The sequence below is a fragment of the Chrysemys picta genome, chromosome 11 (genome assembly GCF_011386835.1).
Source record: "Chrysemys picta bellii isolate R12L10 chromosome 11, ASM1138683v2, whole genome shotgun sequence".
NCBI lineage: Eukaryota > Metazoa > Chordata > Testudines > Emydidae > Chrysemys > Chrysemys picta.
Window position 1 is genome coordinate 48,283,893 of NC_088801.1, and position 19,091 is coordinate 48,302,983.

Consider the following 19,091-nt stretch of genomic DNA (forward strand, 5'->3'; position numbering starts at 1 on the left):
AAACTGCCAGTCTGCAGTTTTCAGTTTCAAAAAAAAACATCTTTTCTTTCTTCAGGAGCATTTGTGGTTGTGTGAATTTCAATAATGCTTACCCACAATTTTGGTGGCTTTTAAACTTTATTAAAAAAAACTTAATCAGAATCAATAAAAATTCTTGATTGAAGGGTTTCTTTTTTAATAAAATGCAAAAAGACGCCTAGCCAGTATATGAGAACTACAAAAACCTATGGCCAGCAGGCACTTTCAGTTTTTAATAAGGAGCTTTTCCTCCTCTGTATGCAAAAGCACATTTCAATAGCATTCACAATTGCTGTAGCACCTTTCAACTTTTACTTTTCATTAACTAGGGCTTAATAGGGAGTAATGTAGACTTCTTATTTTAAAATCTATGATTAAACTGCTGCACAATGGGTATGGAATGTTGGTTTTACTACCCAGATTATGAAAGCACTAAAAATGCAGACAGTGACATGCAGATGAAACTGTACAATACTGCAAAAGTCCTGAGATGACTTCTGCAGTGGGCTTCACTTAAAATCAAGGGCTAAATGAAATATGACTGTAAGGTTAACAAGTGACAATTTACATACACTCCAGTATACAGATTGTTTTATTTCATTTTTAACATTGGCCTCAGAGAAACAAGCTGCATATTTTGTGTACTGTAAAGAATTCAGAAAGTCTGTATTAAAAGAGCAACTATTTTGAAAGGCAAAATTCCAACCTTATGTGATCATCGGTTGCTCCCATTGACTTTAATGCAAATTACATACCTATATCCAAGTTACACCCATCTGCAGAATTTAACCCAATGTGTTCAAGTTAAGCACTTAAGTACATTAAAAGAAGTCTTAGAAGACTTTTCCTAATAAGAGTTTGAAGACTATTTGGCCAAAATGCTTGCACTCCCTTAGACTTTATAATAGATCTTACTTTCTGTGCACAAAAGCCATTTTGCCTGATACTTCCATGTGTTCATTCTCCTGGAGTATCATTCTTCTCCCCATCTTTGGTGGCATCTCTGTTCTGGCTCTACCTGCCCCAGTGACCTTTTAGAGAATGTGGATAAATTTGCTTAGCATTAACAACTATTTCTCTTTCAACTCAGACTCATTCTCCCTTTGATGTCAACTGCTCAATAGAGAGGAGTTGTGGAGAGCTGCTGGAAGCAGAAACTGACATTGCTTCATGGACACCTGCCCAGCAAACTCTCTCTGTGTCTTGAATGAAGATGTATCTATCACAGATAAGTAGGAACACCACATTTCAGCAGGGGATCTTGACTCTTTTCTCCTTTTCAGCATGATTTTCTGGCATTCACGCACCTTTCAAACTTAAAATGATGAGTTCTGTCCCTAATTTCTCTACCTCAGAAGAGAGTTGCAAGGCTTAAATTGTTAGCATTTGCAGGGCATTTTAGATCTTCAAATGGAAGGCATTATAAAATTACAAAGCACTGTTGCACCTTCCAGACTCCACCTCACCCTGGAAATCCTTACTTCCCACTCAGATTGTCCAGCCTGTATCCTACAACTGTATGTCTCAAGAAGATCAACCTTTTCCCCAATGCTGGCTTCAGTTCTATTCCCTGAAGAATGAGCTTTCAAGACCTGCCAGACATTTTATATGCACTAGGATCAAGCTGTCAGTGGAATATCTAGCTGCAGTAGGGTATTACTTGAATAGGATGCCATTCCATCGCAAATGCTGGGCTTCAATGTGCTATGAAGGGGAGCTGGCAAGCTTCAGTTTCAAACTATTGCTTGATATTTGTCATCTGGTGCTCAAGCTTTTTAATTTGTTTACATTATTTACACCATGTTTCTAAAAGTTCCTTCCCCTCTCCCATTGAAAACACTACAGATACATTTTGTTTTGAAAGGTGCCTTAGTTTACATCATTATACTCTATTCAAAGTTGGCTAGTCACAGAGGGTAAGCCATTACGTACACAGATCCATGCAGGAAATGCCAGCTTTTGCCACATGGATTGAGGAGACTGGATGAGATGGTGCCTGGGGAAAGCAACAAAGGATCCTGCACTTTAGGTGGAGTTTGAGCACTTCCATGGTCCGCTTTACTGTAAAATATAAAAGACCTACTCCTTTAAGGACCAAACACAGATACTATGCATCAGGGCTTTCTTCAGCAAAAGTTCAGTGTCTTGAGAAGGTCTGACTTGTTTCAGCCAAGTCTGAAAGTCTCAGATGTGATAAAGTTGAAGGAGGAGTGAGAGGAAAAACCCAGCTCCTATCCTCTTCAAAGAGGTCCTTCTACACTCAGGCCTCAAGCTGTCCACAGCACATACCTGGAAGAATGAACTGGGCGGAATTAATTCCTTAGCCTGACACAGCTACTACCCTGAAAATCCCTTTATTTTAAGGCAGGCAACTATGGGCCTTTCTTTGGTTGGAAACATTTAACCTGTTTCCTGACAGCCACTGGACAGGATCTGTGCACCCCTCTAGACTTCTCTAGAAGTTGATTTAAGGAAAGCATTCACAAAGTCTATAAAAATGTGAACCCAATTCCCCTTAAAAAGAAAACCCTGCACCACAGAATTGCCTGCTCTTAAAATTTTCAGGGCAATTCGTTATCCGTGATCCTGGGTTATGAAAAACTGACATCTTGCTGTTGGCCCAGAGCTGCATATAAGATTTTTGTTGCATTTAATGTGTGTTTTCCCAAAGACAGGAAAATGTAAAATAATATGAATGGTCTGACCCTTTGGCCCTCCTGGAGGGAGTGGGGGGCTTTAATAAAATCTTGCATACTGATTGAAATAAGAATGATTACAATTTTATAACGTGGAGTGCTTTTGAGGATCTATTTTTAAAAATACTATTGAAACCTGAAGCCAAAATGAAGTTTCATTTTTAAAATCATATTTCATAGGTGCAGTGCCAGGACCATGACATACAATCCTTTGGTGAGGTCAGAACCATAAAATATTGCCATTGTTCTTTTTACTTATTTTCAAATTACAGATTGTGTACACAGTATATCCTATATATGTATACAATCCTATACACAAGCTATATAGACACTTCAACCATGAGTAATTAGTTAACAATACTAACTATTAAAAATTTATAAGGACCAAACACAAATGAAACAATTAAGGAAGCAACAACATAATACTGCCATCTCATGGCAAAAACATAAGGCAGTATTGTTCAGATATAACAAGGAAAAGAGTTAGTGTTTAAAACCTAAATACTAAATTTGATTTACAAAAAGGTAATAACTAAAATACTTCTATTAAGGGCTTGTGTACCTGAACAATTAGTTCATGACAAGCTGGGGTCTGAGTCTATCTGGCACTAGCCTGGCAGAGTTTAACACTCAATGCAGGTCAGTAGAGTAAACATGAACAGTTCATTAGATTGTCTTGATTCAGTCCTCTTTAAAATGGAACTAGCTCAAAGCACTCTAATGAACTGTTAGTGTACATGTTGTATGCAGTCTAGTTGTAGTTGTGATGCTCAGAGTACCTTTCCCAGACCTGAAGAAGAGCTCTGTGAGGCTTGAAAGCTTGCCTCTCTCACTAACAGAATCTGGTCTAATAAAAGATATTATCTCACCCACCTTGTCTCTGTTAGCGCACATGGACTGTTAGATTGCTGGTCAGCAGGATTTACATGGAGAATTAGACCCTGCCAGGCTATTGCAAGGCAGGATTCACCCCCAGACTTGCCATGAAGTGATTGTTCATGCAGACAAGCCCTTAGAGTTATAGAAATATTTGAAACAGAAGGTAGAACTACCTGAAATTATGTTTGATTTGAGTTTGAACTACATCCACACAGAGGTCAGATGAAGAACAGAGCCATTATCATAACATACCGACAGTTCATTTAGACCAGTATCCCATCTCTGATAGTGATTGGTACCAAATGCTTTAAAGGAAAGTGCATATAGTAGAATAAACCACCCGTAGGGGACAATTTCTTCTAAACTGTTAGATGACGGTTTACTTACGCTGTGAAACATGAGGGTTCATATCCTTAAGGGGGGGAGGGGCGGGGAAGAGTCTCTCTCTCTCTCTCTCTCTCTCTTCTGTTGAATGTAACTGGATGTTCTCAGTAGCCATACAAATGTCTAATCCTTTTTGAATCTTAATAAACAGTGTTTCAATTATATATAGTGGCTATGAGTTCCATGGGTTAATTATGCGTTGTATTAAAAAACGTTTTCCTGTATCACATTTTGGGCTTTTGACATCCATTCTGTCCAATATCAGGTTTTAGCATATTGAGACAAGCCAATGTGTTAAAACAGTACATGAAATCTCTCTAAATATAAGGAGGTTACATTTTTAAGTCCTCTTTCTTATAAAGAAACCTTCCATTTTGTTTTTGTGAAGACCTTGCAAAGCTGCTGCAACACCAGAACACAGTGTAACAGCACTGATGGTTTTTGACTCTACAGAGAATGAAAGGGAAAGACATCAAGAAGGGCAAACTAGTCCATCAGAAATCTGTCCTAGAAATCTGTCACTAGAACTGCAGGCTTTTCTACAAGCATCACAGCAGTCAGCAGTGAAGGCAGCCAAGAGATCAAACAAGGTCAAGCAAGAAATAGCCAACACAGACCCAACACTGCTTGAAAAATACATGAAATGTAACAACTATTTTTGAATAGCATTAAGATCATGGTAAAAGCCAACAGAAGCTACTAAATAGAAATAGAAGGATGACACTCCATTTTCACTCAGTTCGGTTTATAAACAAGGACTTTATAAGGAGCTTTGTGCATGTGTTTACTTGGGCGTGGAGTGGATATAGATTCTTAGTATTATATTAAGATGTTGAGTTTCATTTTAGTTTAGAATACATTAGATCAGAGGCCTCATTCGTGGCCTTTTTCCCAGCCCAAAAATGGAAGGCATGCAGAGAATCTCTCCTCATGATATGCTTATGCCACTGGTTGACTCAAGCCGTAGCCTCCCCTGGGAGTGAGAAAGGAGCAGGAATATAGCAAAGGGAACACTGCTCAAAAGAGAAAAGAAACAAGTCTCTCTCTCTAGGGCAGTAACCATGCAAGAGGTAAAGCAGAACAATGAGGCACATCATGACAACTCCCACTTCAAACTGCTGCAATCAAGAACAAAGGGCATGGATGTCAGAACTGTTTTGTCCTCCAGGGCATAAACACTTCAGTGAATGCCCTTTCCAAAGAGGTGCCCATTTTCCACTTCACTGCTGGGGGACTCTGGCCTTAAAAATCAGGTGACATATGGCCTCTGTGCCACTCTTCCCCAGCTTGTTGCTGAGGTAGAGGGGAAAAGGAGGCATGGACAGAATAAAATATTCTACAATTTCTTTGACATTATTTGCCTGGCTTTACTCTCAAATTACATGATTCATAGGCCAAGTGACATTCTATCACAATTCAGATGTGCATCGACAACTTAGCCCAGCTAACTTTGCACCTAAATCACTCAAACATTGTGATAAGGAAAAAAAAAATTGTTTCTCTTTCAGTGTTTTCATTATATTTTAAGAGGAAAGTATCTGAGGGGAAACAAGGTGGAAATTTAACCAAAAAAGCATAGAGATGTACAAGCTCTGAAAGCACAGAGCAGTGCAGATGAAATTCAAAGTTATGTAGAGAAGGTAAAAAAAAATATAGTGTGAAATTTTTCAAAGGAAATTAACATTTTTCTATTCATTTGAAAAAGTTTCAATTACATTTTTATGATTTTGTAAACAAATTATTTTTAATTGGAAAATTTTAATTTCATTTTTATGGGAAAATAACCACTCACCTTTTATCTTTTCTTCCATGGAAAAATGGAGTGGGGGGTTAAGTAGAACCATTTGAGAGAAAGTATTTTCCACCTATATTAAAAAAAGATTTTTTAAAAAATTTAAAATTATTCATTTAGAACTTTTAAAAATGAAAAATTTGACCAAAATGTAAAAAAAAAAAATTTTGTTTACATAACAAGGCATTTTCAATTGAAAAAAAATGTGTTGGGAAATTTTCAACCATCTCCAAAGATGGAAAAGCTGCAGAACTTTGAGAGCTGCTTTCCTACTTTTTAACCCTAGTAATTCATGTTCACTCACAAATACAGTGAAAGGGCATGTTTTTAATTCTTTTAAATTATTAGACTACTTACCTCAAAAATCTGAGGTTTATTCATGCAAATACTCCTTACTGACATAAGTAGTCTTGTTGAATCTGGTTGAACCAATTACACAATGTGAGTATTCCTCACTAATGCATCTCATTGTAAGGGTTGCAGGACTTGCCAATAACAGCACTGGATGAAAAAATATTTTTCCCCTAAAAAATTTTTTAATTCTAATTTTTTGTTTGAAAGAATTTTTTGTTTAATGAAACTTAAAAAATTCCTACTTTGGAAAAGTTCCAGAATGGCAAAGTTACACTTTTAAAAAAAAAATCACTAACTTTTGCAAATATGGAGAAGTTCTGAAAACGTAAACTGTGTGCATTGCAGGTGTGGAGGGGGATGGAGATAAGTGTGTGTGTGGGGGGGGGGGGAGAACAGGAAAAAACGGAGACCAGGGAAAAACAAACAATCCAACATTTCCCATTTAAAAAAATAATAAATCAAATATTTTCCCTCAAGAAATTTTGTTTCCAGTTACATCCCTTTTTTGGGGGGGTGGGGAGAGGAAGGGAAGTTGTCGGCAAAATTTCAGCCAACAACCTGAGGCTATGGCTTTGTTGCCAAAAAGATGTGTCTTTAAAATGAGATACACAAGGTGAGTTACCTATTCACTGCAAAATCCTAGTGGAGACAAGGCTAAACCTTTTACTTTGATGTAGCTAGGCAAGGTCAGCCTCCGTGAGGGGATATAGTGTTGAGCTCACGTAGCTATACTGAGGTAAACAAACATGACTTAGCACAGTTAATATTTATCTCACTATAGAGCAACACTTTTTGGCAATGAAGGTATAATCCATCTATGGATAATGCAAAGGATTTGGACAATAGGAGTATTACTGTAGATTTCTCTGTTAAGTAAAATGTGGTTATAAAAAAAGGTAGTATTTTCAGAAAGAAGGGCCACAATATTTTTCTGGTGGAGCACTTAAGCTGTTTTTGGATGATACGTAAAACCAGTCATAATGAACCCTGGTTATTAAAACCCCAGTGGCACATTTCAAAACAGTAGGTATATACTGTAGTGTTAAAGCCTGCTGCTTCCATCCTCGAAGGGACTGTATTCCAGCGATGGATGAAGTGATTGCTGTAATCGTGCAATCAAACATTCATGGGCAGACACAGACCTTGTGGAACCCCACTGAACACGATAGGCCCCTGAGTGGAGTCAGTGGTTCATATGCATGGATGTGATTGCAGGACTGAGCCCAGAGTTTGTAATCACTTGACTAACTGCAAAGCTAATTATGGTGCTTTGTTTAAATGATTCATTGTGAAAATATATTGTTTTGAAAAAATGAATAGCCTGAAAATACATGTTTTAAAAAGTAAGTAGCCATATGCCTTCAAAGAGAAGAGTAGCCAACAGTCTAATGACACCACACCTTCTCTAGGAGTTAGTAAGCAGCACACTCCGCAGCACAGTTAAGGGTGACGCCCTTACTTCAATGGGACTATTCATGGTATAAGGCAGGGGTGGCCAAAATGTGGCTTGCGAGCCTCATGCGGCTCTTTTACAGTCAAAGTGCAGCTCGCAGAGCCCCACACCTCTCCCACATTCTCCACCTACCTCCCTGCAGCTCACTGCTGCCTCTCCCCAGAGCTGCAGCTCCCAGCTTGCTGGCTCCAGCAGCTGCCACGCAGGGAGAGAGCCTGGCAGCACCATGTAACTGAGCAGGGCCAGCAAACCCTGGCAAAAATCTGGGGGGGAAGGGGGACATCTGCCTAGTGGGGAGGAGGATCTCAGGCCTTCAGACCTGCAGGGCCTGCCAGCGAAGGCTCACGGCTTCAGAAGGAGCGGGGCGGAAACCACAAGCCCCAGCAGGTGCTTCCCATGGGGCTGAAGCCCTGAGTCCTGGCAGGCGCACCCTGGCTCTTGAACTTCTGAGGATGACCATATGCGACTCGAGCGATCAGTAAGTTTGGCCACCTGGGTATACAGTAGTTTTTCATTGTTCATACAAGGTATCACATCCTGACCCAAAGAAAACACTTCCTAAAATACAATAGAAAATATGGTTAATACAGTGTATTTCAAACCAGATCCTTATCTGATTTCAATGAAACTATGCTGATTTACACCAGTTGAGGACCTGGCTCAGATTTTTAATTTTGCTGAAATAATTATTATAAAACTTAATACAGGTATTTTATTCCAACCACTGAAGGCACTATAAGAGGGGAAAAACATTTTTATTTGACAACAAATCTGAAAACTTTCCCATTGTTTCACATTCACAAATAAGAGGATGCAGAAGCAAATGCTCCATTATTAGCATTATTATGAGGGGAAAAGGACACCCTGAAATATTTTAAAAGTCTGTAAACATGCTAACCTGTGACAATGAGAGCCAGAGTAGATCATTCTGCACAAAAACAGTTGGGAATGTCTAAATAGGAGGACCGTATCCAGTACAATACGGAAATAAACGTAACAAAATAATAAAGGGACTGCTTTTAAAAACTGCTGAGCACCCATAGCTCCAGCTGAAGGCAATGGAGTCTTTAGACGCTCAGGACCTCTGAAAAATTAGGTCCCTAATTGTCCAGCTTTCTCTCTTTTTTTCCTGTTAAGGAAATAGGAGCTCAATACTTCAGCCATTTTTAGACCATTTTTTAATTTCATTTATAAGTGACATTACTGAGATCATTGTAGGGGAAAGCTGGCCTCATTGGTTGATCCATATATCAACAGCAAGATCATCATCTTATCCACACAGATACATAGCTGAAGGGATATCTTCTCTACTTTTCATTCCACATGGCTAAATCAGAGGGACGAATTTATGAACAGAGTAAAGGATCATGGAATTTTAATAAATGACATTCCCAATTGTTATTTATCTACTTTTGAATTTTAATGATGCTTTCTATTTCATTTCAATCTATAAGTATCTACATGAGAAACATATTTAATAATGGGCTCTTCAATCTTGGAGAGAAAGATACAAGAATCCAATGCCTGGATGTTGCAGCTAGACAAATTCAAACTGGAAATAAGGCATACGTTTTTAATGGTGAGAACAATTAACCACTGGAATAATTTACAAGGGTCACGGTGGATTCTCCATCACAGACAATTATTTAATCAAGATCAGATGCTTTCGCTAAAAGATGTGTTTTAGGAATTATTTTGGGCAAGTTCTATGGCCTGTGATATGCAGGAGGTCAGACTAGATCAGCAGTTCTCAAACTGTGGGTCAGGACCCCATTTTAATAGGGTCGCCAAGGCTGGTTTAGACTTGCTGTGGCCCGGGGCCAGAGCTGAAGCCCAAGCCCCACCACCCAAGGGCTTCAGCCCTGGGCAGCGAGGCTCAGGTTACAGGCCCCCTGCATAGGGCTGAAGCCGGCTTTTGTCTCCTCACTCAGGGCAGTGGGACTTGGGCTTTGCCTCTCCCCCTTCCCCCAAACTGGGGTGGTGGGGCTCAGACAGGCTCAGGGTTCAGTCCCCACTTCTGGGGTTGTGTAGTAATTGTTGTTGTTCGAAGAGGGTCACACTGCAATGAAGTTTGAGAACCCCTGGACTAGATGATCACAATGATACAATCTGGCCTTGGAATCTATGAAATCTATGAGTTCCAGTGATAATTTCAGACATTTCTTCTTCATAAATATAGATTGTGATCATACCTTCAGATCTTCCACAACATTTCCATAGACCTATCAATTACAATTCAAAAGTAGATACAAAAATAATGAATGAGAATGATGAAAAATATTTATTTATAATCCCTCTCATGACTCTGGCCCAAAATGCCTTTTAGCAACTTCAGGGAGTGCATAAAAACTGACAAATACTTTCTACAAGCTCCACAATGGTTAATTTTTAATACCATAGAACAATCTAATTCAGGTCCTCAAGTTGGCTCTCTTGGGAAGCAGGGATCATGAGCTTTGCAAAGGCAGCATCCTAAGCAGCTTGAGGGATGGAGAACTGAAACTCTTTCAATTCACTGAAAATTTCAAAACAATTCTTTTTTCAATGAGACCCAAAGTGTTTGTTTTTTTCCATTTTTCATCATTGCCAATTAACTCAAAAATCTGTTATTTCACTTTATTCTACTTAAGCGTTGCTTAGGGTTTTGTGGGGGTCAATTTCACTCAAATATGAACATTAATTGACCTAAGCACCGTGGATATTATTAACATATATGCTGTACAATTATTTCTGTTAATTCAATATTGTAGGTTCAAAAGTTTGTGTGTTCATGTTACATAGAATAATAAGTATAGGCTTTTGTAGTTTGACTTTTATATTTGGGGTGGGGGGGGGGGCAACTCCAGTCAGGCCAACGGGGCCATGCATGGGGGGACAAATTCTGCACCTGCCCAAAGCTTGCCCCCTTCCAAACTATGGACCATGCTAATAAGGTGAACTGAGAAAGTTCAATAAAAAAAGTAGGGTGCAAAATGTTTTAGGAAGTAGGCAGAGTAGAAAACCAAGAAGAGACGACTAGATGGAAGCGAGCCAAGCTGTATATATTACATAGAGACGTCCCACTTGGCTTAGCCCAGCTTTTGGGAGATGTTATTCTATCCCTACTACCTACCATAACATTTGCAAAATCTCAATTCTGCAAAGTTCACATGTGCCAAGCAAAAACCAAAACCAAAACAGGGTGTATCTGAACAATGCTACATACGATAGTCACATTTGGACAAATAGATATGGCTAAAGCAGGCCAAGGTACGGGGTGTTGGGACAGGACAGAACAGAAGATAATAAGCAGCAAGTTAGAGCTAGTGGAAGAGCCCCAGGAAGCTTGAAACTACTTTTGGCAGCGTAGGGGAGAACTGGGAAGAAGGATGCTGTGTACAGACACAAAATATTTAACTAATCTAGCTATTTCTACAACAATTGCTACTTTATATTCAGATTGCCTGTCTGACTACTGGCCTTGGGCAGCTGCTGGGAGCTAAGAATTGGGTGAGACAGAGATGCCGGGCGAGAGAAAAGGAGCAAATAAGTACTACAGTGAGATCCTCAGCATGTGCTGTATCAATGTGCAGTTCACCCAATGATACATAACAATTAGCAGTCATGAGATGGCATTAAGGAAGTCTCACTGAAAATCTGGCCCTCAGGAGTTCAAATCTACTACCAATGTGCTCAGACATCTCATATTCCAAGTATAGAATGAGTTTAAATTATGGTTCCTTCTTATTCCTTTCATAGGTTCTATTATATTATTAAAGTTGTATTTATATGGTACATTTCAAAATACAAATAAGTGATATAAATATCAGTTCAAGAATCAGGAAGGAAAAAAATCTGAAGTGATCTGGAGATAGCTGCATCCAGCCAAAATACTTCTGCCATGAAAGAGTCTTCTCGGAAAGGAGATCCCAGAGAGCCCACTAAAAAAATAAATAAATACATAAATTAAAAAATCGTATCAAACAAAAACAATTTCTGTGACATAACTAGAAGCAGCAGCAGCAAGTTTGTCAGAACAGTTGTTATATTTCTAAGCACTTTTAAACGTGCCAACTAGGGCCCTGATCCTGCTACTACAATGCCTGGAAAGACCCCTGCGCCCATAGAAGTCCCCATTGATTTCAGTGGGGCTCCAAACATTTAATAATACAGGATCAGAGACAAGAACTGTACACGGTTTGGATGTGAACTCAGGAGGACAGAGAAAGTTGGCATATCATATCTGTGACTAGACTGTTCACAGTTCTGAGTATGCAATAGCCATTCTGTGTCATATAGAGGGTACACATAAAGATAGTTCATTTCAGCTTCAAATGTATTAGTGATTCCAACAATATTCCTTAAACTTTAAATATGTAATGCTGCTAAGACCAGTAACACCTCAAAAAAGAGCACAAGTTTTAAGTGTGTGAACTGGATCTTAATTTTTAATTAATTTTTTAAAATAAAGTTTGATAAGATCTGGCTGCTAGCAGCTAGTTCACAACTCTTTTGAAAACACTTATATCCCTTCTGAAGCATCCTCTTCCCCCCTCATTTACAGTGGGGAACAATGCAAAAAATAATGTAACCAAATATTTGGACATTAATATCCAGCCATATTTTTTCCAAGCTCCAGACAAATGAGTTATCAGACTCCAAAGAATGTTTTCATGGTGGCCAGAGAGAATTTTTCTCTCATGGCTTTCCTATGTCTAATGTATCTTTCCTTTCATAGTACTAAATGTGTGCCAACAAGCAGGAATAATACACCTCTATTAATCTAACATGAAAGCTTTGCTGTATTATTAATTCTCCATATTAGTATTCATTTTCACTAATATGATCTACAAGATGCTAATATGATTACACATTAGATTGCTTACTAGAAATAGGATTATGCTTATTAACCAATAAAGCACTAGCATACAAGATATGATGGAAGATTACTAAACATTAGCTAGTGGACCAGAAACTATGGCAGCGGTTCTCAACCAGGGGTACATGTACCCCTAGGGGTACGCAGAGGTCTTCAGGGGGTAGTTTTAAAACAGGCTACATTAAAAGCACTAGCTAAGTCAGTACATGTAAAATGTACCATGTAACATTTCATACAATGACATATTTATACTCGTCTATATACACTAAAAAGTATAGTAATTCTATTCCAATTGATTTATTTTATCATTATCTGGTAAAAATGAGAAAGTGAGCAATTTTTCAGTAGTAGAGTGCTGTGACACTTTTGTATTTTTATTTCTGATTTTGTAAGCAAGTAGTTTTTAAGTGAAGTGAAACTTGGGGGTACACAAGACAAGTCAGACTCCTGAAAGGGGTACAGTTGTCTGAGAGCCACTGCTGTAATGTGCTTAGTGCTCGAATTCCTATTCATCCTATGGGAGATTAAAGCATTCAATATCTCACAAGATACACTCAGCATCTTGCAGGATTGGCCCCCATGTTATAACATTTATTAAAATACTGTTGCAATCACACACAAAAAGAAAAGAAGCAACAAGAGAAAAAGTCCAGAATCCTTTTATCTACCTTTCAACTACTGTTTCTGGAAGGACTCCGAGTACAAAAAGTTTAGAAAGTGCTGCTTTAAGCAGTCCAAAAGTGTCAATTGGAAGGGAAGTATCAGAGGGGTAGCCGTGTTAGTCTGAATCTGTAAAAAGCAACAGAGGGTCCTGTGGCACCTTTGAGACTAACAGAAATTGGAAGGAAGACACAAATTAAACTCTTACATAAAAGAGCTCGTCTTCTGTCTTAATATTGTTCACAAATGCAGTGCACAGGTGTAAGTATCAAATTGACAGCCTTCAAGACTGACTCCTTTAACTATTTGAGTGTCATTCTTTTAACATGCTCAGAAGCAACAAGGTTCAGTAACAGAACTCCAATCAAACATGAAAATATATGGCCAGTGTTTTGAACTCCAAGGTTAAAGTGAAGTATCGATACCTCATGCTGGAAGAAATATTGGAAGAAGTTACGGTGGTATTTTGATACAAGTTGTCACATCAGCTGTTGCGCAAGGAATGTCAACACATATGGGACCAAGTCCAATGCTCAGGAATGTTCATGGTGTAGAGCCATTAGGACAGCTGACAAAGACACTTGTACAGATTCTGAAAGAGGCTGCATGGCCAAGAGAAGCTGCAAAGACAACAGCAGCTTTTTGCTCCCTAATCCAGGACTCCAGCATGCCCATCATTTATTTTATTTGTAGAAACGTTTTTTCAATTCACTGAGATAAAAATCAGGCATCTAATAAAAATTAGATCCCCTTACCAGAGATGAGACTACCACAGGTATATGCAGAGTAGCTGCTAGAAAAAAAACATTATAAAGTTTACACCATTCATGGGAGCAGTCCCTAAAAATGCCTTTGGGGAACACACTGTTTATCAGAGAGAGAAAGAGAGAGAGAGAGAGAAAGTAAAGCAGGCAAATAGGAAGATGGCGGGGGGGGGGGGTCCACTGGCTTTTCAGCCATGCTTTGCAAGTGCAAATGACTCCACCAGGCCCTCACATAATTGGCCTCTAAAAGAGACAGTACACTGCAACTTATTTGTAAAGAATATAAAAAACACCCCACCAGTCCTGATCCCAATTTACTTCCTAGTGCGTTTCCTAATTACTTCTAGACTTTTCTGTTCCCAATGCGTTACATTGTTTGGTGGTGAATCCTCAAGTGTAGTTGTCAACTTGACAGGGATGGGTGAACAAATAAGAAATAATCCAAGGCTTTATCCATAACAAATATTTTTGCAAGATTAAAACATTTTAAAAAAGATACTAAATATTCTTTTGGTTTTCACATGCCTCTAGCTTTGATTGGAGCAGGAAGCAAGGCTGAAAGACTGCAAGAAATGGAGACCCAGCTGGAAGCAGGCTAAAAAAATTACAATAATGCTTTTTTCCCCATGAATTCTCCAGTTCAGCTGGTATACCTCACAGAGCAATATAATCTGGATAAAGTTCAAACAAGCAGCTAAATGTTGGGTACGTCTCTGATCCTATAGACATTCACTTAACAGTAATAATAGTACTGCAGGGTCATAGTCCATGATGTGGGCTCCTAACAAGCTACAGTAATAATAGCAAAGACTAATTATAATGCATCAATTTCAATTCTTATTTGATTTAGGCTCATTTCTGTAGATATAAACACACTAAATTCTACTGAGTTCCTAGCATTTTTTTAGTTATTTCTTCTGATCAGCACAAATATGAGCACAATATTTCTATTTAATCTAAATCAACATACAATCTTTACAATAAACAAACCTCACTTCTGTACATTGTGTACAATACCAGTTTTACACTTGAGCTAAACTAAATGAATGGTGTTCAGAATCAAGCTACTTTGTCCTGTCTTGGCTATGCACAAGAGTTATTCCAAGTTCAAACCCAACATTTCTTTCCTGATTGCTGGTGGACTTGTGAAGCAGTTTTGCGTGTGCTGCACTTACTACAGGCAAAAGTAATTTGTGTATCTGTATTTATGGCTTTTTTCAACATTCTAAAATTATAGAAGTGCTATATACAGTTTGACCTCTAACTCTTCTCTTCCCCCGATCTCTACATATGTGAGGCATGCAGTGAAGGGAGCAGGGCAGGCTGGGGGGTAGAACTTTTAGAGAAGATGGGAAACAGCAAATAAGGTTTATAATAGTGACAAACTAACCTCAAGTTCATCCCTGTTATGTAAATAAACCCTTATGATTTTCACTCTTAATCCAACTATTTAGGTTAAGTCCACTGTACAATCATTCCTCATATGCTAAAAATATCTTTGGAGAGACATGGGCAACTCCTGAGAAGAAATTACACTAAAAACAGCAGTTCATAGTAGACATTCCGTGGACTGAATATTCGTCCAGGGATCTCAATGTGCATTACAAACATTCATTAATGTATCTGCGCTTTAAAGAGCTAGAGAACAGAGAAGTTAAGATCAAAAAGCTCAAAACATACATGAACACAAATAGCTATTTGGATGCCCATTTATGGGCTTGCATAGGAGTTGGGTTCTAATAAACCTTAGCTTTAAAAATCCCGAGCGTCCCTAAACCAGGGATCAGCAACCTTTGGCACGCAGCTTGTCAGGGTAAGCACCCTGGCAGGCCGGGCCGGTTTGTTTACCTGCCGTGTCCACAGGTTCCTCCGATCATGGCTCCCAAAGCTTGCCGATCCCTGCCCTAAACAGTAATATTCAAAGTGGTGTTGTGGGTGTGCTTTTAGCTACTTATGTAGTATTTTCAGGAGGGCCCAAGGTAGTTAAGGGCTATCCAGTTATTCAGAATCAGTCTCAGAGGCATGGCTAAGCACAGATCTGTAAACTTAGGGGGCCAGAGTCCAACACCAGTGTTAATTTAGAACAGTGGTTCTCAGCCCGCGAACCGCTTGTGACCCAATCAGCACATGGCTAAGGCCCGCGTGACATCCTGAGGGCCATACAGGTAGTGTGTATATGTGTGTGTTGTGTGGGCCGCATCCACATACTAGAGAGATGCATATGCAGCCCACAATGGTAAATAGGTTGAGAACCACTGACTAGAACCTCTCCACCAACTTCTGTGAAGTGACTATGTTACTATAGTGTTACATAACGTAAATTCAGTCTGTCCCCCGAGGACAGAATAGGTCAACACAGTTCATGTAAACATCTACAAATTGGGTGCTTATCCTAAGCAACCTTCCAAATCATTTTAGGTTTGCCCTATTAAGAATGCTGCTCCATACATCTATATTTAGTTACGTTAGATCTCCAAACACACTGAAGTGAAACACCAAGGAAAGCTGTCCTTTAATTTAACATATCTGTATATCATTCACTTTTGCTGTGTTGCAAGAACTTTCAAATCTCAAACAGAGTGAAACAAATAAAACATGGGTGCTAAGTTCATTAGCATTTAATGAAGAACAAATTAGCTTGCCTCTGCTAGTAATCTGAACTTGTCTTCCTTAGTTTTTCTATTTATATTATCTTCTTTCATGCAAATTAAGGGACTCCACAAACACAATTAGATGTGGTAGCTATCTCTGTAACAAGTAACCGGAAAAGGACTCCACAAAAATTAATTACAAAGCTTTATTTTCCTTACAGTAGCAATGAAGAAACATCAGTTCAGACAATTGGCAGTCCTCTTTAGATTTAATCTTTTGCAACTTGAATCAGAAGTTAAAGCTTCTGTGAAAACAAACTAAATTATGTTCCCTCCTACAGCTTCATTTTTCTCCTCTACCCCTCCCCACTTTTGAATTTATCTTCTGAAGACTAGGTAGATACATATTATAGCTTTTCTGAATCACCTAGAATGCACAAACCTGAGCTAATCTTTTCTTGTCTATTTTGTGACATCATTTGGAATTTCCATAAGAATTATTATATGGAAAAAACAGATGTATGGGTAGGTCCTCAATGAGACACATACAAAAGTAAGGGTGGATATGGGGCATGATCTAATTCCTATTGAAGTCAGTAGACATCCATTAGCTACAGTGGGAGTTGGATAGAGGTAATATTATACTGTACTGTAAGTGTTATTAAAAACTGTGGCTAAATGCCAGCTATTATGGTTGTTATTGGTGGAATTCAGTAGTAACTAGTTTATGGAATGGGAGTGACAGACGTTCAGATTAGGAAATACAGCTTTGAGTCTGCAACATTTTTGCAAAGATACATATAATCACAGGAAAAAATAGTAATATTTTGCATCCATAAAGCCCCCCTCATCCACAGATCTCTAAGTACTTTACAGTTATTAATTAATTGTAACCATCACTGTGATGTTTTATACCTGTTCTGCAGATAGGTAAGCTGAAGCCCAGTGATGCTTAGCACTAGATTGTGCCTTTAAAGCACAGCTGTGGCATAGAGAGGCACATATTGGGGGAGCTCAAAGAGACACAATCCTTTACTGAGCTCCTTGGTGTGCACATAACTCTCCACATGCTTCCACTGAAGTCAATGGCAGGACTCCCATGAACTCTGCTGGTGTGAAAATCAGTCCTTAGAAGGGAAAGGAATAGAATAGAAACCAGAAACCCTTTCCCAATGCTCTGTTCTAACCACCGACTATAGGCCCTGAGAAGTGCCAGCTTACTCCAACTGAAGTAAATAGAAGTTATAGGTTCTCTGGAATCCTAAGAATTAGGACCTCTGAACACCCCTCCTCAGTTATAACATTTCTATGATGATAATCCCACTTTGGCATCCCACATTGCGTATAGAAAGGCAGACATTAAGTTATAGAAATATGGCACAAAGGTATTGTGTTAAGTCAAACTACTGTCAGAAAGCTCAGTGAATTATGAAGAGACTTTTGCTTTATGTCTATCAGCATTACAGATTACACAGATCCTTTTGCAAACCATTCCTCGCATGAGTAGTCCTTACCACAGTGAGTAGTCCCCATTGATTTCTAATATAAATAAGGTTTGCAAGATTGAGACCCCATTCATCTTTGGAGCAGAAACATATATTGTATTAATGCTCTCAAACTATAAATCATTGTTGGGGCTGCATCCGACAATCCTTACTCACTAATCCAATAAGAATTTTCATGATCAAAGCCTGCAACTGCAGGCCCTACTTCTGTAACCTACCAGCACCACCATTTTGAGAGTACAATTAAGTTTTCCTACTTTAACACTAGGAGTCCCCCGCCTTTCTCTTTTCTTCCAAGCTTATATTAATATCCGCAATACACTAATAGTAAAAGGAAGGGATTTATTTCAATGCCATCAGCATAACATGAGTAACTGAAGACTAGCCCAAGCCATGAAATTCAGATTTTAAACAAACAATCAGATGTTTGGTTGTGGCTGTTGACTTAGACCTCTCTCTAACAAGTGTTGTGATCCTATCATTACACAAGCAATAGAACAGAACCGAATGTAAATTAGCTTCAAACAGCAGAAACCAAACATTTAATATGCTCACCTCACTAGCCTCAAGAGGGGCTTTCACAGAGCAGGAACAACAGAGACATCTTCATGCACAGGGAAGATAGCTTGACTGGGAGCAGCTGAGGCAGAAGTCAACCTGACCCTCCCCTTTCCTTCTATCCCCCTTCTCTTTACCTTTAGCAGGTGGAGGCTACTTCTTTCCCTGCTCTCCCCACCCATTGGCTGAGGGGATTATGGACCTAGTGTGGGCCTGTTCCACACAACACTCCTGCCCTTAAGGGTGGTGCTGGGCCCTGGTGATTGACTGCCATAGGGGAGGGGGAAGAAGTAAAGGGCAGTTTGCTGCCTGAGCACAGCTGCCATTGTGTGGTCCCTGTTTCAGATGCACCCTGTATCTAGTTGCTGAATCATTGCTGTTGTCAGGGGTTAGGCTGATTGTTGGCTTTGAGGTCTGAAAAGAAGTTTTACCCCATGGCAAAATTCTGTTTGGGTTTTTCCCACATCAGCAGCCAGCTGCTCTGAATTTGGGGTTTAAGTTACAATGATTGCAATTTGGGTGCGTTAGAAAGTGTCTGTCTGATGTCCTTGTACCACTAGGGGCTGCAATTGGTGCCAG

The 19,091-nt window shown here is 39.1% G+C and overlaps 1 long non-coding RNA gene across 1 annotated transcript; it reads right to left on the reverse strand.

Moving 5' to 3' along the window:
• Positions 1 to 617: 617 nt before the first annotated feature.
• On the reverse strand, positions 618 to 18,764 carry LOC135974366 (uncharacterized). The gene is made up of 3 exons (XR_010591607.1): positions 18,510 to 18,764; positions 5,770 to 5,842; positions 618 to 2,307 (listed from the first exon to the last, which is right to left on the reverse strand). It is a non-coding gene; the product is annotated as an uncharacterized LOC135974366 (long non-coding RNA).
• Positions 18,765 to 19,091: the final 327 nt, after the last annotated feature.